General features: G+C 37.6%; 1 non-coding gene across 1 annotated transcript; it reads left to right on the forward strand.

Moving 5' to 3' along the window:
• The first annotated feature begins 24,350 nt into the window (after positions 1–24,350).
• On the forward strand, positions 24,351–24,513 carry LOC126007928 (U1 spliceosomal RNA). Its single transcript, XR_007495399.1, has one exon. It is a non-coding gene; the product is annotated as a U1 spliceosomal RNA (small nuclear RNA).
• Positions 24,514–24,857: the final 344 nt, after the last annotated feature.

Here is a 24,857-nt window from a genome sequence, read left to right on the forward strand (position 1 = left end):
TAGGAATAAATATCTTAAGATGCATTATTATAAAGGTATTAAGCTTATGTAGGCAATATAGGCCTCCCAATTAGGTCTTCTGAGACATTCTTGTGGGGAGTGAAAGCCAAGGTACTTTTATGTATCACAAACTTGGTCTAGAGTTTAAGGTATGATTTGCGGCATTTCAGAGTCCTGTAGTGTCCTTGAGCTGGGGGTTTTGCTGCAGCTGAATCCGGTATTATATAACCGTCTACGATTTGATGGGGTGAGAGGGGTCACAAACTTGAGTCAGGAGGCTTATTGGTTGTGGTTTCTTGCTGAGATACAAGATGAGGGATCCAGAGGGTGTCTTTCATTGAGGAGCTGGATGGTGGTCTGTTGGGAAGGAGGTCGGTCTTGGTGCCTAACGAGTTAAAAACTGAGGGTAAAGAGGGTTAAATAAGGGGGAGATAACAAATCCGGGTTGGGATATGGGGGGAGTAGGAAGGTCTCTGGGTGTGTAAAGGCAATATAGAATAGGGGCTATATACATTGTATAGATTAAATGTTTAAGGATAAGGCTCGGCAGTCAGAGAGGACAACTGTATAGAAAGTAACGTTCACTTAGACACTGACTTCAGATATCTATTTGAGTGCTATCCTCCATATATAGGATATTCCATTTCCTTTCCTATAAATGGTCAAGAACTAGAATATTTTTGGACAATGTTAAAAAGGGTATATATCATGCGGGCGCATTAGCGCCCGCGCACTTTTGAAAATAGTTATCAGTAAAATAAAATAAAATAAAATAAAATAAATAAAAAGACACCCCTGCAAAGGGTCTGCTATGGTTGAGATAAATCTGCTTTGGCTAACTATACTGGGATGTGAGTTCTCCAGGCCCAGCTCTCTCCTCTGCAGCTTGAGAATGAATGGATAGGGGAGGAGTTTTCCTCCACCCCATCCCATCCTCCAAGGCCCAGGTTACCAGATCTGGCCATGAAGACCATTCTGGCGTGGGGGAATCTGGGCTCCCGGACTAACTGGCAGTCTAGGGGTTCTTTGGCTAGCTGTCCTGCCCAGTACCCACCACATACCTGTGCAAGGAACCAACTCCTGGCATGTGGGTTTTCCAGGCCCACTGGCTTATTATTTTTAACTATTTTTGATCAAGTAAAGTCATTATCTTTTTGAAGTTTGACTTTTCTTTTTTTTTTTTTACAGGTTCCATTCTAATTTAATTAATCTTTAATTTCCTATCTTTCTGCCCCTTCATTGTTACTGCTGCTGCTGATTCTGTTACAATTACTAGTGAGTGATCACAAACCTGTCAGGCTGTAGTGCTCACACAGTAAACGGTGCTGTTCACTGTAGTCATACTTCAAGTTGCTATGCTGGCACACCCACCACATTTCTCACCAATGCTTGCACTTTAACTCTGGCACTCCCCTAAATGCGTGTCAGCAGTTGCATTATTTTTGTTGTTTTGGGACCACATTTTGGCGTTTTCTCTCTGCCTCTGTTCTTAGGGATCAGTCCTGGTAGGACACAAAATATGTAGTGTCCAGTATAGAATCCAGGGTGGCCACATACGAGCGCCACACATGCTGTACCCCAAGTCTGGTCCCAAAAAGCTTCACTCTTCAGCTGTGATGTTGACACACATTCTGGCTTAAGTGTGTGAACTGTGGTGCTGACACAGTTGCACTCCAGGGATTGCACTTCTTGGCTATTTTTTACTTTGTATTCACTAAAGAATATACCATACTGTAGTTGTAGTTTTCACACATTACTGCCTTGATTCGAGTGGAAATTTCTTATGTCAGTGGGGCTCAAGATCTAGAGCTGCCCAGCTTAAACAGCAGAGCTGCCAGTATTGTCCTTGGTGCATATGATGGCACTGCTGATGGAACCCATGACCCTAAAGGTATTTCTCAGAACGCTACACTGTTTATTACTTATGAAAGCCTTTTGGTTCTTTCAGTTCCACTTTACAAATATGCAAAATAAGACTTAAGATAAAGCTAAATAAATTGTGAAGCGTTAAAAAACAGGTGTTGTTTCCTGTTACCAAATGACTATCATTTTAGGATTAGCATGTATTTATATATCTCAGATGCTTTTACTGACCATGGTCTGCTGCTAACCGTGTTTTCTTACCATGCTCCCTAGTCCTATCATTTGCTTCCTAATCTATTAATTCTCCTCATTTATGTCACTTGCACACCAGAATATTCTCTTGAATGATCTCAGGTTCAAACCTACCTTATAGTATCATTTTGAGAAAAGTTGCTCTAATAAATTTGTTACAAAGTTTCAATGCTTTGTTTTTATCTCCAAACCAAGGAAAAGGTGATTCTGTATGAAATCTTGTTTCCTATCTGGCACAAAGTGGTGAAAGGAAAATTACCAACACAGATGTCCTGTAAAGTACAGATCTTTGGTGCAGTATTTGTGTGTTTTGTTCCATTTGTCATCTGCGTGCAAACAACCGTGGAAGAAAGTGCTTTCCTTAAGACCATCTGTCTTCCTGGCTCCCACTTGCTGATAATGGTCATTCTGCCTCACATTTCATTATCTAGCATCTCATTCAGTTATCCAGCATATTTGCTATCAGCTCACTGCAGTCTGCTTAAACTATTGTCTGGTAGCTGTTTTGTGGCAGCACATCTGATAATGGGTTCCATATTTTTCCTAAAACTAAAGCTGAAAGGAACAAACTTTGCAATTGACTATGAGTTCAGCATTGTGGTGCAATTTATTTGTTATTTTGGGCCTACGTTTATGTTGGGGGTGGGGTAGCCCAAGGGCTAATCCTTTCAATACTCAACCAAACTTGTTGGCAGTTTAATGTGAGGGCCCAAAGCTTTGGTGCTGCTAAGACCGAGGACCAGCTGAGTAACATGTTAAGGCCCATGAGAGCCACACCTGTCAGTTCTTGGAGGCTCCACAGCTATATACCCAAATATGTTCAGGGAACTATGGGCTGCCAGGGTTTGGATCTCTGTACTATCTCACCATACCCTATGCTGCATAGTTTTATAGCCTCTTTTGTATTATGCTAACTATAATATGCTATATAGTTCAACCTGTGTTCAAATCCCAGCACACCTATAGTTTCCCAACCCCCTAGAGGAGTGATCCCAGATTACAGGGCCAGGAGTAAGCTCTGGGCACAGCTGGGTGTGGCCCTCAAATAAAGAATTTTTTTTTGGGCGGGGGCCACACCCGGCATTGCTCAGGGGTTACTCCTGGCTGCCTGCTCAGAAATAGCTCCTGGCAGGCACGGGGACCATATGGGGCACCAGGATTTGAACCAACCACCTTTGGTCCTGGATTGGCTGCTTGCAAGGCAAATGCTGCTGTGCTATCTCTCCGGGCCCAAATAAAGAAATTTTTAAAAAGTCAAAGGTTCAAAAGTAACTTTGAGAGAAAAATATTTCGCTATCAAAGTGACAAAAAAGATATAATTTTATTTCTTTGTCTTAGCAATGATTTTTTTTGTGTGTGTGTTTTTTGGGTCACACCCGCCAGTGCTCAGGGGATAATCCTGGCTCCAGGCTCAGAAATTGCTCCTGGCAGGCACGGGGACCATATGGGACACCAGGATTCTAACCGATGACCTTCTGCATGAAAGGCAAACGCCTTGCCTCCAAGCTATCTCTCCGGCCCCAGCAATGATTTTCAAATGTACCTAGGAAAAGTTCTGGGGGTACTTTCTAAAGATGTAATGCCAGATTTCCATGCTTTGGATATAAATATGTTAGTTGCATTTCCAGAGTTCTAAATTTAACAAGCATTCCTCAGCAGATCTGCAAAAGACCAAATTTTGAAACACCTGTTCACAAATAATAGAAATTTTTCTTCATGAATAAATTAAATTTTAAGGGTTAAAAACACTGATATCTGATCTTGAGCCCCAGCTGTTTTCTATTATATTAGAGGACTGATTTATCAAGTAATACACAGACATTAGACATTTTATGTGGTTTCAAGGAGAAAATATTAGTTATGAGAAGGTGTTATATCTAGGGATATGCTGAAAGAGACACACATTCTCTAAACCAAGAGAATGAGAGTCTAAGAAAGCTGGTATGCTACCAGATCTGCAAATTTGTATTAATAATCATGTCAATTATTTAAATGAATAAACTTTCCAATACGTCCAACAATTGGCATCTACATTTATATATTCTATGACATAGACTGGACAACAGCAAAATAAAAATCTTCCTCTATTGAACACCTCAAAATATCACCAATATAAGGGCCTTTGTAGTTCTTTCAGTCTGATGTAAGGTTAGTTTTTAATCTTTCATCTCTAAGCTCATTTACTTGATTTATGTCTCTAGTTTACATGTAACTCTAACTTGGTTTTGCAATTTTCACTAGGGAGTGGTGTAAGAATAAAAATAGAATGTCTGAGCTGTGTAAATATAAGTCTGGCTCTCACAGGAAATTTTATTAGGTGCCCAAAGATTCCTCTGGGAATAGCTCATATTCCACATGTTCCCACTGGAAGGCTTGTAACTATTTGCCAGCTCCACCTGGTGGCACTGTACTGAGAAGAATAGGGCACTCAGCCAGCACTTGCTTTTCATAAAGAACAATACACGTGTCAGGCTAGGGGTAAAAAGGATTGCTCGTTTTGATTGCTTTTTCAAGATAATCCTTAGGAGAATTAAGTTTGGGGATGTTTAGAGTAGAGAATATTACTTGCAAAACTATTGTAGAGAATAATCTAGTAGATGCTTTTGTGTTCTGGTTTTTCAAAGTACCCTTATGCAGCAAATCATTTATAGAAAAACTTAAAATGGATTCTCTGAGACTCTAAGTGCTAGACAGTGCTTCTTATTGTGCTCCATTCAACTTGTGCAGAAAAAGGTGCAACTGCTCCTCTTGGTTCTTTTGAAAGTTCAACTCCAGGGCTCACTACTACTTCCTCTCTTCCTCCCTTCCTCCCTTCTTCCTTCCCTCCTTCCCTCCCTCCCTTCCTTCCTTCCTCTTTACCTCCCTCCCACCTTCCTCCCTCCCACCTTCTTCCTTCCTTTCTTCCTTCCTTCCTTCCTCCTATCCTCCCTTCCTCCTTCACTTTCTCCCTTCCTCCCTTCCTTCCTCTCTCCCACTTTCTTCCCTTCCTTCCTTCCTTCCTCCTACCCTCCCTTCCTCTTTCACTCCCTCCCTTCCTCCCTTCCTTCCTCCCACTTTCTTCCCTTCCTTCCTTCCTTTTTCCTTCCTTCCTTCCTTCCTTCCTTCCTTTTTCCTTCCTTTCTTCCTTCTTTCCTTCCTTCCCATAGACAAAGTAAATATAGGTGAAGGATGAAATAAATGAGTTTTTCCTCTGTGCCTGTCCCTCTCTCTCTAAGGGAATTCAGCTTAATGCTCTTCAGATCCCTCCACAATGCTGAAAAGTACATGATTTCTAATCTTCCTAGTAACATTACTTTGTGCATAATTACCACAATTTATTTACTCACTCATCTGTTCTTGGACACTTGGACATTTTGGCTATTGCAAATAGTGCCGCAATGAACATAGTTATTTCTTTAAATTCAAACAGGACATTTTCCTTTGGTCATCGACCATTGCATTTTTATTTAATCATAGTTCATACAACACTTTGTACTCTCTCTTAACCCACTTAAAAGTGAGGTGAAACAGTTATTCAGAAAGTAATAAAAATGACTGCTTATTGAAATATGTATTACATAACTTCTGAAAAGTACACAGGATTATGTCTATTGACCACATGAATTTGTTAATATGTTTTGTTTATTCATTAGAGCATTCATTCATAATTTACTTTTCGAGGGACTAGTTCTAGAGTAACTGAAGAGAAAATACTGAGAAAGACCTGTTTTGTAATGACAACCCAATAGGAGCACAGCAAATCAGATGGAAAAGTATCATAGAAGCAACTAGGCTCAATAAATCAAATAATTACACAGAAGTTTTAGCTATAAAAAGCAGCTCAGTTAAAAGTACTCAGACAATGACTTGAATAACACCATTGTGAGATAGGATCATTTTCATAAGTTTTATTTTACTAAACTTATTTTATAATTTCATTTACCATTTTGTTATAATGAGCAATATAAAAAATAAATTATTTTCTGCCTGACAAAGGGCAGGCTTGAGGGCAGGGGGGGAGGGAAGCAGGCACAATAGTGGAGAGAAGGTCACACTGTGGTAGGATTCATGTTGGAACACTGAATGCTCAACATAACTGTATTATGAGCAACTTTGTAATTAAAGTGTTTAAATAAAATTTAAAATATTAAAATAATAAAATAAAAAGAAGATGGTCTGTTTCAAAAATGCAATATAACAGTCAGATTACTTGTAAAACTTATATGCTAAATTTTCTGGACCTATTCTGTTTCCCTTCCTGATAACCTACCCCTCAAAATCTTCCTGCTGGACTAATGATGGATCTAATAATTTTCATAATTAGCATCATTACACATAATATAAATTATGTTAAATTATATATGTGTGCAGGTATAGTACTTGTGAACTGTTTTAGAAGTTGTGTAAATTTTCCTTAATGACACCTCTACACTGTCAAAGTTCTCTTTAGTAATTTCTAGAATAACTTGTGCATATTTGTGCTAAGTGCAGACCTTTCACCTATGATATCCTTATCATATTTTCCCCTCATTTGATGCTCTGCCTTCTTCCATTGGAATCTATTTTGACCAAACTCTGCTAGTTCATCTGCATTAGAAGCTGTATCAGACCTATACCATTTACTGAGCAAAAACTGTCTACCCAATTTAAGGGACTTTGAATCCCTGGGAAAGAAATCTATCTCTCCCATCTACTTTAGATTTAGCTGAAGTTATAACCAAACCAACAAAAAATATTTTTAAAATAATTTTTATTTTGACCAAAATGAATTACAAACTGTTCACAGTAATATTTTAGTTACATAATGACATTGTATCTGGGGCATTTTCACCACCAGTGTTGTCCTCCTTCCATCCCTGTTTTCAGCCTGTATCCCATATCCGCTTCCTTTGCCCCACAGACTGCTAGAATAAGTGGTCCCCTCTGTGTCTAGCTTGTTGTAGATTGGGTATAAATTATGTTGTTGTTGGCTTTGGATTTGGTGCTTAAGTTTGATCACTTTTTTTTATTTTTACCCAATTCTCATATCCTTGTTTGTCTTGGTACCATCCATTATTTCCCCCTCAATTTATGAGGCATAACAAGATTATTCAAGTTATGTGGTTCTGTTTGAAGGAAAGGAAAAAAGGGGACAAAAATCAAACAAACAAAAAACCAGGAGGAGTCCATCTAGAGGTAATAAATGTCAAGTTAAGAGAAAAGAGGGTAAAAAGAAAGAAAAACATAACAAAAATACAAAAAAGAAAAAAACAAAACAAAAAAGACAAACAAGGAAACAAAAACAAAACAGCAAAAAAAACAAAATAATCAGCAATGACAACAAAAAAAAACATTAAAAATCAAACAAAAAATGAAAAGCACCACAGCAATAAAGACAACAACCAAACAATAATCACATAAATAACCAAACAAATACCACTCTTGGTATTTGCACAGGTCACAGGGGGGAGCCTAGGATGTAGTCTTTCTTTATGGTTCTAGAGGTTCTGTCCCATCACTGTTGCTTTAATCAGTCTTTTGTAGTTGATGGTCTTCGTTTTTGCACCAATCCTAGGATGAAGAATAGGATAGAGTCTTTTATTATGTTTCCAGAGGTTCTACTCAGTTGCAGTTGTCTCAGTCAGACCTCTGGAATTAGAGATCTTGATTGTTGTACAGATCGTGGGCCAAAACCTAGGCTAGGATCTTTCTCATTGCTCCTAGGATAAGTTCTGTCCAGTCATGGTTATCACAGTCAGTCTTTTATAGTTAGTGATATTGGCTTTTGCACTGATCAAAGGATGACATGTCTTCTGATTTCATCTTTTTGTTAGGTGACAAGATAAGACAACCTGCTCTTACATTAAGTTGTTGCCATTTCCTCATTGTCAGGATGTCATATCAAAACTGGCACATGTTGATGTCAGAGCCATATTAAGAATGTCCCAGAGGGAGTTTGGTTCCTGGAGCTGTTGCGAAGGACTGTGTAAGTTCTATGTCTGAGATCTAGGGTTCAGGGTTGGATGGCTTATGTCTAATCACATGTAGTCTAAGTTGGGTCCACATCACATATGTCCAAGGTGGGAGTCACCTCTGTATTGTAAAGTATATGAGTTCTTATCCCTAGTAAGGAAGAGTTCATTTGGACTGTGAGAAACTGTGAGTGCTGCCTGTGTGTGTTTGTCTCCTGTCCTGTCTCCTGAACCTCTTGGGAGTGGGCCGAAAAGGGCCCAGAAAATTTGCTCTCCCAAATGCTCCAGAAGAGTATGCCGCTCCGTTTCCCTATGTGGCAGTGCGCTCTTTCTAAGGAAAGAACGCCACTGCAACAAGAAGAAAAAATCACACTAAGAACTGTGTTGGATCACTGAAGCCCAGCATTTCTCTCCGGACTGTCTTCTCTGCTGCGTATTGGGGCCTAAGATTTGATCCTATATGAGACTTCATCCATGGAGGACTCCCTATCCTTGGAGGCAAGTTGACCCACCCAGAAAGGGCGGAGCCAGAGGAGCATGGCCAGGTACATCATTTAGCCAATGAATACCACCACAACACTTAGAAAAACTCACAATACAAGTGTGACAATGGGGAAACAACGCAGGCCAGCATCAGACATAGAGAATGAAGATGACAATTCTGATGACCAGAAAATGACCAACCAACTAATCCAATCTCTCAGATAAGGAATTTAGACAAGAAAAATGGAAGATGCTCAAAGAACTCAAAGAAACCATGGATTGAGTTGAACAGAACACTAATAAGAATCAAGAAAATATGAAGACAGAAATCACAAAACTCCAAACTGATATAACAGGTCAAATAACAGGCCTGAAAAACTCAGTAAACGAATTGAATGACAAAATGAATAAGCTCTCCAATAGGGTAACAGAAGCTGAGAATAGAATTGGTGCTGTGGAAGTTGGGATAAATAAAAACTTCATACAGTGGGAGAGATTGGAAAAAACTTAAAGCAAAGGAAGAGCTCATTTCTATATGTAAAATTCCCCCTTTTTAATATGCCTTGTCAAAAAGAGAAATTGTGCTATATTATATTGCTGATGAATTTGGGGTGAGAGGTTCCATCACCTCTGTGCCCTGGTTTTGACCTGAGCTTTTATCCAAGGCAAGACTTTTCCTTGTAGGTTTTTGTCCCAAGCAGAACGAAAACAGATGAAGTTAAGGAAGAGTAGAAAACAAAACATGAATATATATATATATATATATATATATATATATATATATATATATATATATATACCACACACACATATATATAGAGGAAGAAATAAATAAAAATGAATTTTAAAAAAGTATAAGGGAAAAATGTAGTGCAGAAGACTACCTTACATTTGGGGATAAACAGGTTAAGAGATAGTATTATAGAGGTATAAAACATATAATGGAAATATAGGCTTCCTCATTGTCTTTTGAGATATTATTGTGGGGGGTGGAATCCAGGGTACATTTTCATCACACACCCTGGTCTTATTGAGTTTGAGAAGTAAATTGCAGCAGAAAGGACCCAGGTAGAGTTCTTGCACTGGGGGTCCTTCTGGAGCTGAATCCAGTATCTACATTTGGGGGATGAGTGAAAGGGAGGGCCACAGAGCATGAGTCAGTAGGAGTGTTGGTTTAGTTTCTTGCGGGGGGATGAGATGTGGGGTTGAGAGGGTGTTCTTTTACTTGGGAGCTGGGTCATGCCTTATTGGGGCAGGAGGTTGGTCTCCATAGCTAATGAGTTAAGGACTAAGGGTAAAGAGCATTAATAAGGAGGGATTTCAGATCGGGATTGGGTGGTGAAGGGATACTAGGATTTCTGAAGTGGGGAGGAGGGAGAGTGTATAGGAGGGGATATATATACACTATAGGTATGGATTGTTTACAATTTAGGTTTGGCTTTGATAGAGGAGTGCTCTGTCTATGTACTCGTGGTCACATAAAGACATACATTAGTGATCTATTCTTAAGGAATTCTTAGAGGTCTGACCCTAATAGGATGGGTCTGTGCTCTTAAGAACTGGTTAAATTAAGATAAATAATTAGCTTACATATAGCTTAGGAAAGAGAGGAAGGGAGAGCAAAAGATAAAAAAAGAGGAGAAAACCTTTTTCCTGAACTCTGGAAGCTCACCTCAGAGCCCTGGGAAGCGAACCCCCAAAAAACTGAAGCTACCCAGCAAGTGAGTGAGTAAGAAATGGCTGGATGTGGGAGTTTCCAGGCAGAGTGCTGATTGCTCTACCTGCAGAGTCTCCACCCAGCTGTGCTTCTTCTGAGGAAACTGAGGACCTGAAGGGAGCCCTGTCCTACTCTTCTCTGTCTTTCCTGAATGGAAGCTCACCTCAGAGCCCTGGGAAGCAAACTCCAAAAAAACTACTTTTGGAAGCTAGCCAGCGAGCCAGTGAGTGAGTAAGAAATGGCTGCATGTGGGGGTTTCCAGGCAGAGTGCTGATTGCTCTACCTGCAGAGTCTCCACCCGGCTGTGCTTCTTCTGAGGAAACAGAGGACCTGAAGGGAGCCCTGTCCTATCTTTTCTGAATTCTTGAAGCTCTCCTCAGAGTCCTGGGAACCGAACCCAAAGAATACAGCATTCTGAAGCTGCCCAGCAAGCGAGTGAAAACTACGCCTGTCCAGTGGGGCCCGACTGTGAAAAACTGTGAGTGCTGCCTGTGTATGTCTCTCTACTATCCTGTTGCGTGAACCTCTTGAGAGTGGGCTGAAAAGAGGCTCCAGAAGGCACTTAGCTCCACTACGCTATGCAGCCGTGCACTCTTTCTAAAAAAAGAACACCATCACAAGAAGAAAAAATAAAACACACTAAGAACTGTGTTGCATCACAGAAGCAAGAATTTCTCTCCAGACTGTCTTCTCTGCTGCGTGCTCGGGCCTAAGATTTGATCCTGTGTGAGGCTTCATCCACGGAGGACTCCCCTACCTTGGAGGCAAGTCGGCCCACCCAGAAAGGGCAGAGCCAGAGAAGCGTGCTGCCTGCATCATATAACCAATGAATACCACCACAACACGTAGAAAAACCCACAATACAAGTGTGACAATGGGGAAACAACGCAGGCCAGCATCAGACATAGAGAATGAAGATGACAATTCTGATGACCAGTTAATGACCAACCAACTAATCAACCTCTTAGATAAGGACTTTAGAGTAGCAATATGGAAGATGCTCAAAGACCTCAAAGAAACCATGGATAGAGTGGAACAGAACACTAATAAGAATCAAGAAAATATGAAGACAGAAATCACAAAACTCCAAACTGAAATAACATGTCAACTAACAGGCCTGAAAAAGTCAGTAAACGAAGTGAACGACAAAATAGATAAGCTCTGGGACAGGGTATCAGAAGCTGAGAATAGACTTGGTGCTGTGGAAGATGAGATACATAACAATTCCATACAGCAGGAGAGATTGGAAAAAAAACTTAAAGCAAATGAACAGACAATGGAAAAATTAGTCAAAGAATGGGAACAGATGAAAATAGAAGTCTATGATAAGATCAACAGAAACAACTTAAGAATCATTGGAGTCCCAGAGACCCAGGAAGAAAATTTCCAGGAAGAATCAACGGTCAAGAACATCATTAAAGAGAAACTTCCAGAGCTAAAGAATATATGTGATCAAATCCTGCATGCTCGAAGAGTACCAACCAAAAGAGACCCAAGAAAAACCACCCCAAGACACATCCTAGTCACAACGACAAATCCCACAGATAGAGACGGAATTCTGAAAACAGTAAGATCAAAAGGGGAAATTACATTCAAGCAAGCATCCTTGAGATTTACAGCAGACCTGTCACCAGAAACACTCAATGCCAGAAAGCAGTGGTGGGATATTGTGACAAGAGTGAATGAAATGAATGCTTCACCTAGAATACTGTACCCAGCAAAACTCACTTTCCGGTTTGACGGAAGAATACATGGTTTCACAGACAAAAAACAGCTCAGAAACTTTATAGACTCAAAACAAGTCTTAAGAGAAAAACTGAAAGACCTAATTTAAAACAAGACTAACCAAAAGACACACCAAATTTCGATATAAAGATGGCATTAAATCCCAGGACAATTCTTTCTCTCAACGTCAATGGACTAAATGCACCAGTTAAGAGACACAGAGTGGCTAAATGGATCAAAAAACTCAATCCAACCTTCTGCTGCCTACAAGAAACGCACCTGAATAGTCAGAACAAACATAGACTCAAAATAAAAGGCTGGAGAAAAATTATCCAAGCAAACAACACCCATAAAAAAGCTGGAGTGGCCATACTAATATCAGATAATGCAAACTTTATACTCAGGAAGGTTGTAAGGGACAAAGATGGACATTTTATATTAATCAAGGGGTATGTAGAACAGGAAGAAATAACTCTCCTAAACATATATGCACCAAATGAGGGGCCAGCAAAATATTTAAAACAACTGTTGACAAATCTGAAAAACAATATCAATAACAACACAATAATTGTGGGGGACCTCAACACTGCTTTGTCAACACTGGATAGGTCAACCAGACTGAAACCCAACAAGAATATACTAGACCTGAGGAGAGAAATGGAAGAAAGAGGCCTAGTGGATATATATAGGACACTCCATCCCCAGAAACCTGGATACACATTCTTCTCCAATGTACATGGGACATTCTCCAGGATAGAGGACATGCTGGCACATAAAACATACCTCCATAATATCAAGAGGATAGAAATTTTGCAGACTACCTTCGCTGACCACAAGGCTCTGAAATTATTTGTGAATTCCAAAGGGACTCAGAAGAAAAACTTTAACACCTGGAAGTTAAACAGCCTCATGCTCAATAACCACTGGGTCCGAGATGAAATCAAGGAGGAAATCAAAAGGTTCCTGGAAACAAATGACAATAAAGACACAAACTATCAGAACTTATGGGACACAGCAAAAGCAGTACTGAGAGGAAAATTTATAGCTTTGCAAGCACATATCAGGAAGGAAGAAGGAGCTTACCTGAGTAGCTTAATGACACAGCTAATAGAACTAGAAAGTACTCAACAAAAGGACCGAAAAATAGGAAGACAGAAGGAAATAACAAAGCTGAGAGCAGAAATCAACGAAGTGGAAACCCAAAAAACAGTCCGAAAGATCAACGAAAGCAGAAGTTTGTTCTTTGAAAAAATAAACAAGATTGATAGACCACTGGCAAACCTAACAAAGAAAGAGAGAGAGAGAAACTTGATAACTCGTATTAGGAATGAAAAAGGAGAGATCACTACTGATATGACAGAGATTCAAAGGGTAATCAGAAACTACTTTGAAAAACTCTATGCCACTAAAAATGAGAACCTGGAAGAAATGGATAAATTCTTGGACTCATAATCTTCCACGGTTGAAAGAAGAGAATGTAGCATATCTAAACACCCCCATCACCATTGATGAAATAAAAATGGTAATCAAAAGTCTGCCCAAAAACAAAAGCCCAGGCCCAGATGGATTCACTAATGAATTCTTTTAATCTTTCCAAGAGGAACTACTACCAATCCTGGCAAGACTCTTTCATGAAATTGAACAAATGGAAACACTCCCAAATAGCTTTTATGAAGCCAACATCACCCTGATACCTAAACCAGACAGAGACGCTACGAAAAAAGAAAATTACAGACCAATAGTGCTGATGAATGCAGATGCAAAGATCCTCAACAAAATCCTGGCAAATAGGATTCAATACCTCATTAAGAAGATCATCCACTACGATCAATTAGGTTTCATCCCAGGAATGCAAGGATGGTTTAACATCCGTAAGTCTATCAACATAATACACAACATCAACAACAAGAAAAATAAAAACCACATGATCATATCAATAGATGCAGAGAAAGCATTTGATAAGGTCCAACACCCACTCTTGTTCAAAACTCTCAGCAAGATGGGAATGGAAGGAACCTTTCTCAATATAGTTAAGGCCATCTACCACAAGCCAGAGGCAAATATTATCCTCAATGGAGAAAAATTAAAAGCCTTCCCTCTAAATTCTGGCACAAGACAAGGCTGTCCTCTCTCACCACTCCTATTCAATATAGCACTGGAAGTACTTGCTATAGCGATTAGGCAAGAAAAAGATATCAAGGGAATCCAGATAGGAAAGGAAGAAGTCAAGCTCTCACTGTTTGCAGATGACATGATGCTCTACTTAGAAAACCCTAAAGACTCTACCAAAAAGCTTCTAGAAACAATAGACTCATATAGCAAGGTGGCAGGCTACAAAATTAACACACATATATCAATGGCCTTTCTATACACCAATAGTAATAAGGAAGAAATGGACATTAAGAAAACAACCCCATTCACAATAGTGCCACACAAACTCAAATATCTTGGAATCAACTTGACTAAAAATGTGAAGGACCTATACAAAGAAAACTATAAAACTCTGCTGCAAGAAATAAGAGAGGACACGCGGAAATGGAAACACATACCCTGCTCATGGATTGGAAGGATTAACATCATCAAAATGGCAATACTCCCCAAGGCATTATACAGATTCAACGCTATCCCTCTAAAGATACCCATGACATTCTTCAAAGAAGTGGATCAGGCACTTTTGAAATTTGTTTGGAACAATAAACACCCTAGAATAGCTAAAGCAATCATTGGGAAAAAGAATATGGGAGGAATTACTTTCCCCAACTTTAAACTTTACTACAAAGCAATAGTTATCAAAACGGCATGGTATTGGAATAAGGACAGACCCTCAGATCAGTGGAATAGGCTTGAATACTCAGAAAATGTTCCCCAGACATACAATCACCTAATTTTTGATAAAGGAGCAGGAAATCCTAAATGGAGCAAGGAAAGCCTCTTCAACAAGTGGTGTTGGCACAACTGGCTAGCCACTTGCAAAAAATTAAACTTAGACCCCCAGCTAACATCATGTACAAAGGTAAAATTCAAATGGATTAAAGACCTCGATATCAGACCCCAAACTATAAGATATATAGAACAACACATAGGCAAAACTCTCCAGGACATTGAGACTACAGGCATCTTCAAGGAGGAAACTGCACTCTCCCAGCAAGTGAAAGCAGAGATTAACAGATGGGAATATATTAAGTTGAGAAGCTTATGCACCTCAAAGGAAATAGTGCCCAGGATACAAGAGCCACCCACTGAGTGGGAGAAACTATTCACCCAATACCCATCAGATAAGGGGCTAATCTCTAAAATATACAAGGCACTGACAGAAATTTACAAGAAAAAAGCATCTAACCCCATCAAAAAATGGGGAGAAGAAATGAACAGACACTTTGACAAAGAAGAAATACAAATGGCCAAAAGACACATGAAGAAATGCTCCACATCACTACTCATCAGGGAGATGCAAATCAAAACAATAATGAGATACCACCTCACACCACAGAGAATGGGACACATCACAAAGAATGAGAACAAACAGTGCTGGCGGGGATGTGGAGAGAAAGGAACCCTTATCCACTGCTGGTGGGAATGCCGTCTAGTTCAACCTTTATGGAAAGCAATATGGAGATTCCTCCAAAAACTGGAAATCAAGCTCCCATATGATCCAGCTATACCACTCCTAGGAATATACCCTAAGAACACAAAAATACAATACAAAAATCCCTTCCTTACACCTATATTCATTGCAGCACTATTTACTATAACAAGACTCTGGAAACAACCAAGATGCCCTTCAACAGAAGAATGGCTAAAGAAACTGTGGTACATATACACAATGGAATATTATGCAGCTGTCAGGAGAGATGAAGTCATGAAATTTTCCTATACATGGATGTACACAGAATCTATTATGCTGAGTGAAATAAGTCAGAGAGAGAGAGAAAAACACAGAATGGTCTCACTCATCTATGGGTTTTAAGAAAAATGAAAGACATTCTTGCAATAATAAATTTCAGACACAAAAGAGAAAAGAGCCGGAAGTTCCAGCTCACCTCAGGAAGCTCACCACAAAGAGTGATGAGTTTAGTTAGAGAAATATCTAAATTTTAACTGTCCTAATATTGAGAATGTATGAGGGAAATGCAGAGCTTGTTTAGAGTACAGGCAGGGGTCGGGTGGGGAGGAGGGAGATTTGGGACATGGGTGATGGGAATGTTGCACTGGTGATGGGTGGTGTTCCTTTTATGACTGAAACCCAAACACAATCATGTATGTAATCAAGGTGTTTAAATAAAAAAAAACTGTAAAAAAAAAAGAAAGAGGAGAAAAGAAAAGTAAGTAAATATAGTAAAAATAATTTAAAAAATTGACAGAACTTTACAAGAAAAAAACATCTAATCCCATCAAAAAATGGGGAGAAGAAATGAACAGACACTTTGATAAAGAAGAAATACAAATGGCCAAAAGACACATGAAAAAGTGCTCCACATCACTAATCATCAGGGAGATGCAAATCAAAACAACGATGAGATACCACCTCACACCCCAGAGAATGGGACACATCACAAAGAATGAGAATAAACAGTGTTGGCGGGGATGTGGAGAGAAAGGAACTCTTATCCACTGCTGGTGGGAATGCCGTCTAGTTCAACCTTTATGGAAAGTTATATGGAGATTCCTCCAAAAACTGGAAATCAAGCTCCCATACGATCCAGCTTTACCACTCCTAGGAACATACCCTAGGAACACAAAAATACAATACAAAAACCCCTTCCTTACACCTATATTCATTGCAGCACTATTTACCATAGCAAGACTCTGGAAACAACCAAGATGCCCTTCAACAGAAGAATGGCTAAAGAAACTGTGGTACATATACACAATGGAATATTATGCAGCTGTCAGGAGAGATGAAGTCATGAAATTTTCCTAAATATGGATGTACACGGAATCTATTATGCTGAGTGAAATAAGTCAGAGAGAGAGAGAAAAACGCAGAATAGTCTCACTCATCTATGGGTTTTAAGAAAAATGAAAGACATTCTTGCAATAATAAATTTCAGACACAAAAGAGAAAAGAGCTGGAAGTTCCAGCTCACTTCAAGAAGCTCACCACAAAAAGTGATGAGTTTAATTAGAGAAATAACTACATTTTGAACTTTCCTTATAATGAGAATGTATGAGGGAAATGGAGAGCCTATTTAGAGTACAGGCGGGGGTCGGGCGGGGAGGAGGGAGACTTGGGATATTGGTGATGGGAATGTTGCACTGGTGATGGGTGGTGTTCTTTACATGACTGAAACCCAAACACAATCATGTATGTAATCAAGGTGTTTAAATAAAAAAATAAAAAAATAAAAAAAATTAAGTAGGTCAACTAAAAGAGATTGGGCTGGTGTATTGGATTTGAGTTTTCCCAGTTTCTAGGCACTTCATCAGTGATGGGGTTGGGTCTTGCAAAATGAAGGTTTCAGGGTTAGATAATGGCTGGAGCAGTTTAGGATACACATAGGTTTCGTGTCTCGAGTACTAAGCAATGTGGTAATGAGGCCTACCTATGTAGGTGGCTACCCTATGCAGTATTGACTGCTGCATTTTATGTATAGAAGTTTCTTTCCTAAAGAGAAACTAACAGTGTGGGTTTTATTTGACTTAGATTGATTGGTGATGATGATGAAGAGGAAGAAGAAGAAAGGGGAGAAAGAAAGAGCTAGGGAGAAGAGAGAGATAAAGAGAGAGCAAAAATAAACGTTAATTTGCCAAAACATGATCGATGAGTAGGTCCTTTAACATGTCTGTGGTTCGCAGTTGACTGTTTCAGTGTTCTGAATGATCATATGCTTCAAGTCCTAACAGAGGACCTAAACCAGAGGAAATGGGTATATTGGAGTATTTTATTGAGACATTATCAAAATGAAAACTGAATATGGTAGATAATATGACTGAGCACCGAGTTTTAAATTTAGGGTGTCCACCCTTTGTATCAAAGAATCCCTGTGAACGAAGGAGCTGAAAGGTTATTTTATACCTAGTAAGATTAAAGCATTAAAACATACTGTTAAGAATCGCTGCAGCTGCTGCAGTCTGTGTCTTCCAGTCATATTCTTCACAGATATCTGTGTATAAATACCCTAAAACACTATTATGGGGCTTTGTAGTTAAAGGCTGATTCCATACCTGTTCACGCTAAACCATTGTTTCCATTGTTGCTGGTTTCTTTATGGTTTTAATGGATAGTTTAGGTTTTGTGTTGTTCCTCTTCCACTTGATTTGAACACTGCTCCCCAGTAAATGCTGACAACTACTATGCTTGCAGTTTCTACCCTATTAGACTATTGTATTTGTTCTTGGAGTATTAAATGTATATATGGTGATATTCTAAATATCTCAGAGAAGTGCTGTCATTTTGTATTTATCTTTCTTCTTCTGGCTTACTTCATTGAACATAATGTTTTCTAAATCCATACATGTTGCTGCAAAATCCATGATCCTATAATTTCTAACGGCTATGTAGTATTCCATTGTGTATAAATACCACATCTTCATGATCCACTCATCTGTTGTTGGACATCAAGGCTGGTTCCAAATCTTGGCTATTGTACTGAGTGCTGTGATAAATAGGGGAGTGCACCCATACTTTGATATGAATGTCCTTCTATCTTGGGGATAGAAACCCAGGAGGGCAGTTGCTGGGTCATATGGCAGCTCAATTCTGAGCACTCTCTACACTGTTTTCTATAGGGGTTGGACCAGGCAGCATTCCCACCAGCAGTGGATGAGAGTTCCTTTCTTACCACATCTCCACTAACAAAGATTATTCCCGTTATTTTTGATGTGAGCCAACCTCACTGGTGTAAGGTGGTATCTCATTGTTGTCTTAATTTGGATTTACCTAATGTTGAGTGATGGTGAGCATGTTTTCATGTGTCTATTGGCGATTTTTTGGTCTTTCTAGGAGAAGTGTCTATTCATTTCTTCTCCCCATTTTTCTATGGCTTTATTAGATTTTTTGGAGCTCACCTTTCTGAGTGTTTTGTAGATGCTAGATATCAGCTCTTTATCTGATGTATTAAGTTCAAAAATGTTTTCCCATTTCATTAACTGTCTTCTAGTATTAACTAGGGTTTCTTTCACCATTCAGAAACTTTTCAGTTTGACGTAGTCCTATTTATTTAGGTTTGATACTAAAGTTCTTGATATTGGCATTCTATCCTCAAAGATTTTTTTGATATATAGGTCTTGGAGTGTTCTGCCTAATTTTTCCTCAATAAACTCTATAGATTTGGGTCTGATTTTAAGGTTTTTAATGCATTTTGAGTTGACTTTTGTGTAAAGTGCAAGGTATGGATCATTTTTTAATTTCTTACAGGAGGTTATCCAGTTGTTCCAACACCATTTGTTGAAGAGACTGTCTTGTCCCATTTCAAGTTCTTGACTCTTTTGTCAAAGATTATTTGACTGTATATTTGGGGGTTTATCTCTGTTCTAACCCACTGGTCTGAGACTCTGTCTTTGTTCCAGTACCATACTGTTTTGATCACTATGGCTTTATAGTAAAGCTTCAGGTTAGGTAACAAGATGCCACCCAGCTTCTTATTTTTTAGTATGTATTTGGCTAACCTGGGTTTTTTGTGGTTCCAAATGAATTTTATAATTGATTATTATAATCAATTATAATCAATTTTATAATTGATATAACCTGGGTCTTTTGTGGTTCTGGATAAATTTTATAATTGATTGTTCTAAATCCTTAAAAATGATGTCTAAATTTAGATAGGGATGGCATTGAATCTATATAGAAGTTTAGGTAAAATAGTCATTTTGATGATGTTGATTCTACCTACCCATGAGCATGAGATTTTCTTCCATTTCCTTAGCTCCTCTTCAATTTCTTTCTGAACCAAACCAACAAAATTTTCCTTGATTTTAACTTTAGGTTCCTGTTTATTACAAAGACAATTCTAAAAAGCATTACTGTACTCAGAACCCTACTATTTCTAAAATATAACACTTCTTAAAGTTCAGAAGTTCATATAATGATATATTCATTATGGCAAACCCATCAGCTATTAGACAAATGTAGACATGTTCAGAGCTCAGTACTGGAAACAGCCTAGACTGCAAGTCTCCCTTCTATGTAAATGGAAATTTATCATAACATCAGATGTCATTCTGAGCTCATCATCTGGGCAATGTTAGAGAAACACAGTGGGAGGTTCTGTAATTGTCCCAAGTCACCTAAGTAGAGCCAATAGTCATACATTGGTCTGAATGGGACCCTAATTTCTGACCCTTCAACTACAAAATCTACTACATACCTAACCTTGAATTTAAAAAAGTAGGGAAGCTTGCATTACCATTCATGCTAGATAACCATTTTCCCCTTTCAGTTTCCACTTCATTCTCATAGGCAGATTTAATTTGATTTTTGGTGGCTTCCCCTATCTCAAGTTCTCCAATTAAATTATCTCTCACTCCTACTGTAGGAAGCACAAAATGCAGGCTACATAGAAGCTTAGCAAATAGTGATATGTACTAAAGCCAAAGAGCAAAGTGAATCAGTTGAACACCAAGCTTAAGATCTATGCTATCCTATTCTTTTCTGTTTATTTTGTTTTATTTTAGGCACCGTTGTTTATATTACTATTAATGAAAAGGTTTCATGTTAACAACATCCCTCACTTCACCTTCCCCAAGTGTCTACTTTCCCTCTACCACTATTTCAGTGACCCTACTAATCCCCCCACTTCCTTCCCTTGAGGAACTTCTTACCAAAGACCAATTTCTGTTACCTTTGAATGTTTGTCATTCTCCTACTTTATTTTTTGTTTGTTTGTTTTGTTTTGTTTGGTCCATACATAAGAATGCTTGTGGCATATTTTGGCTTTATGCGCAGGGTTCATTCCTGGCAAAGTTTGGGGGATCATACTTACTGTTATAAATCAAACTCAGCACAGCTACATTCAAGGCAAGAACTTTACCTGCTGTACTATTATTCTGCCATCCCCAATATTTCTTAATATCCACATAGAATATCATTCAGTGCCTGACCCTCTCCTTGTGACTAATTTCATTAAGCATGAGACTCTCTAGATATATCCATGTAGATGCTATTCTTTTCAAAAACACCTCAGCTCACAGTGATTTCCAAGTTGACTCAAGTTCCATATGAGGTCCATTAACTCAAGTTACACATGAGATTATACTATATGAAAAAGCCTGTAGTGGCAATTGCATCCAATGGATTTCCTCCATACTTTGCAAAAATTAGGTTTGAATTTCTCAGAAGTTCTCCCTTTAAAATAGGATGAATTGAATATAGTGTACCTTTAAGGTTGCAGCATCCTTCCCATTGACAAAATAGTAATTTTCTATCTTTTCTGCCCATCTTTTCCCTCACTTCTTCTCCATTACCCAAATTTTATTTTTCTTTGGTTCAAGGCTACAACTAGCTATGTACAGGGGTTACTCCTGGGTCTAGGCTCAGGGATCATTCCTGTATGACTCAAGAAACCATATAGGTTGCTAGGGATTGAACCCAGGTTAGCCATGTGCAAGTTAAGCACCCTACCTGCTATACTATTGCTCCAGTCTAAAGCCCACAGCTTCTGGGATAAGATGTGCTATCAGGAGTCAAAGAGATTGTACAGCAGATAAGGCCTGTAATGCTTCACACATATTCTACCAGAGATCGATCCAACATTCCATATTGTTCCCTGAACACTGAGTACAGAGCTAGAAGTAATCCCTGAGAATTGCTGGATATGGTCCAAAAAAAGAAAAGAAAAGAAAAGGAAAAAAAGAAAAAGAGAAGATTTGGCATCAGGATTTTGGGACACAGAAAAAGTTTTAGTCCATTAACGCTACTATAACAAAACAGTATCAGTTGAGTGGCTTATCAGCAGCAGATATCTGTTTCTCACAGTTCAAGAGACCTGTTGGATTCTAACATTCTTTTGGGGTTGCAAACCTCTCTCTTCATTTTATTCTCATGTAGAGAGCTGACTTGAGTCACCAATCTCATTCTTGAAGATTACTGTCTTAAACTAATTACCTTCCAAATGTTTCTCTCCTAAAATTGTTGAATTAAGGACTACAATTAATAATTTGAATAGAAGAGGTAACAAGCACTTGGTCTAAAGCAGGATCATTTTTGCCTTTGCCTGCACATCATCTATCCTCATTAGTCAGCACATTACTGTGAGGAGTAGTATACTTGTCTTGGAAAGTATTTTCTCAAGTATATGTTACTTACAATTCCCTCTTACAAAACAAGACATGACACCACCAAACTTTTTGGGGGGTTTCTTTTTTATTTTAGGAAGAAAATCAAAGAATTGATGCATAATGTTAGAAGGATTTTGTGTTACACTGAGAGCATATTTTGTTCAGGATATGAACAAGCGCTTTTGTCATTACCACAATACACATTTTCCACACATAAGCAATTACTAACAGTAATGATATTTAATTTAATTTCTTTGTCTTTGTTGCACTATATAATATTTGAAGGTCATTTCAAGGTGACTATATAACCAGCTCTTTATTGATGTTGTCATATGGATAAATATAAGTAAATGAGTAAGGAAAACAAACAGGCTAGTTATCAGTTGTGATGCTTAAACTTAGACCAACTCATTGACTTTCTTACCTTGGAAAATGTGTAGCTGTTAGAACATTTATATACAATTATAAAATACATAATAAACAAAATTAAGGCTAATTTTTATTTTGCTATATCGAACAAGAACTTAATTTGAAAAGCCTGGAAAAGACAAAGTACAATTTTTATTTGCTTTGCCAAAGTAAGATTTATTAGCCATTATAAAAGAGTAACATGACTTTACAAAAGTAATAAAATTAGATTCAGTTTTTCCACTTACCCATTTCAAAAAGCTCATTAAGTTTCCATGATAAAAGTGAAGGAACTATTAGTGATAATTACATGATTCAAAAATTCCCTAATGTATTAAACATAGTAAATGAAAGTAAAGGATGAAGTAAGTGAGTTTTTCTTCCATAACATCTTTAGATTCTTATGACTGAATCTTGGTCAGGTTGTGACATAGGCAGCTGTATATGCCATTAAATTACTAAGGCTATTTTCTAATTCTAATACTAATGGCTCCTTGATTGGTCAATATCTCCCTAAAATGTTTTCATGTCACAAAATGATTTATTCAGTTTACTCAGTCTTAGAAAGTAGCAAAAGTTATTACTTTCTTATCAACTAGTAAATGTTAAATGTATTATTTAGTGGTTAATCTATTGAATAACAGTTGAAATTAATAAGAGCTTATTACTATTTGTATTAACATACTTCTAATTATTAGCACATATACAGAATAAATGTTTTCATAGTTATTTTATTCAGTATTCATTATTTTTATCATAATTACATCTATTGTTTATGAGCAATCAATATATGTAATGGGTTAATTATATGTTAATTAATCAACTCCTTGTTCATAAACACAAGTTTAAAAGAGATTTGTATGCCACTTCTGACACAGTTGATAACAAGTGTCACTATTAATATTTACTTAGTATGTATTGATTTTATCAAGCATTTATTTTATATGTATTTTCTCCTGATTCCTACTGAGGTTAAAAATGCTTATAATTAAGAATTGATTGTTATTAACTATTATCAGTTACTTAAGTTTAATATATAATTAACATTACTGTTTTTATGCAAGATCAATGATTTATATTATTGATTGCTTTGTTCAATACCCAATTTGTTCTTTTTATTAAATTATAGTGTTATACTAGTCACTGTTTTAATGACTATTACCAGTCATTATTACTATCATTAATTATTAATTAATAAATTAATGTGAATGTTAAAAAGATGGGTATGCCAGAGTCTAAAGCACAGAATATATGGATCCTAAATGCCAGACTCTCAAAAATCAAATATAAATTATCTTAAAGTTCTGTCTAAAAGTATTGATATGATTAAATAGCTTCAAATATTTTGTATCAGTTTTATAGTCAAGTGTTTAATTGCTTTATGAAATTTACTTATATATATCGAGTTGATTTAAAAAACTTAGTTTTAAAGAACTACAACCATGCTGTGTTTCACATTTTTAAATATCTTCTTTTTGTTAAAAGGGTAATTGAACATTATTTCATAGCAATCTGTGAGAAGTTTTAAACATTTTAATACCCAGGACAAAAAACATCAGAAATCAACATTCTAAAGAAAAGAATAAACATTTAAAAGAAAAATAAACACTTAATAAAATAAACACTTAAAAGAAAAATAAAATTAGAATACTTAAAAGAAAAATAAACACTTAAAATATGTATAAATAAGAGTAAATTTAAATATCATTAGAAAGACATGTTTAACATTGTCTTAACAATATTGACAGAAATACATATGGTTTACCTGGCAGGGTAGATACATGATCATGAAGGTGGTTTCCCCAGGGTGAGGCTCACTCATTGCACTCTGGCTGTGCTGACCCCTGTGATTTACCTAAATGTGGGTAATTCGACAGCATAATTTGTGGTAGTGGGGGACTGCGTTCGCGCTCTCCCTTGGGGGGACAGAAACAAAATGTATATGGAGTAAACCTATTTAGTATGTTAAATGGGAAGCACTGTTATATAACGTAGTGTGTTTAACATTCTTAACATATATGTGATGGCCACACGGGTATTCTAAACCTATGTGGAATCTTGAAGGATGGATATAGTTTTGTCAATTTCCAAAATTCATAAAACAGTTGCCATGACTTTCTTTCAATTATATTATAATACTACATTTAATTATGAAAAATGGTTCTAATACCCTATTATAATAAAAGATTACAAAGAACTTGACAAGTATTTAAGAGTACAAGCTTGTCAGACAACTGAGGATAAAATTTGGAGCACTTAAAGAT

Source organism: Suncus etruscus, chromosome 4 (genome assembly GCF_024139225.1).
Source record: "Suncus etruscus isolate mSunEtr1 chromosome 4, mSunEtr1.pri.cur, whole genome shotgun sequence".
Lineage (NCBI taxonomy): Eukaryota > Metazoa > Chordata > Mammalia > Eulipotyphla > Soricidae > Suncus > Suncus etruscus.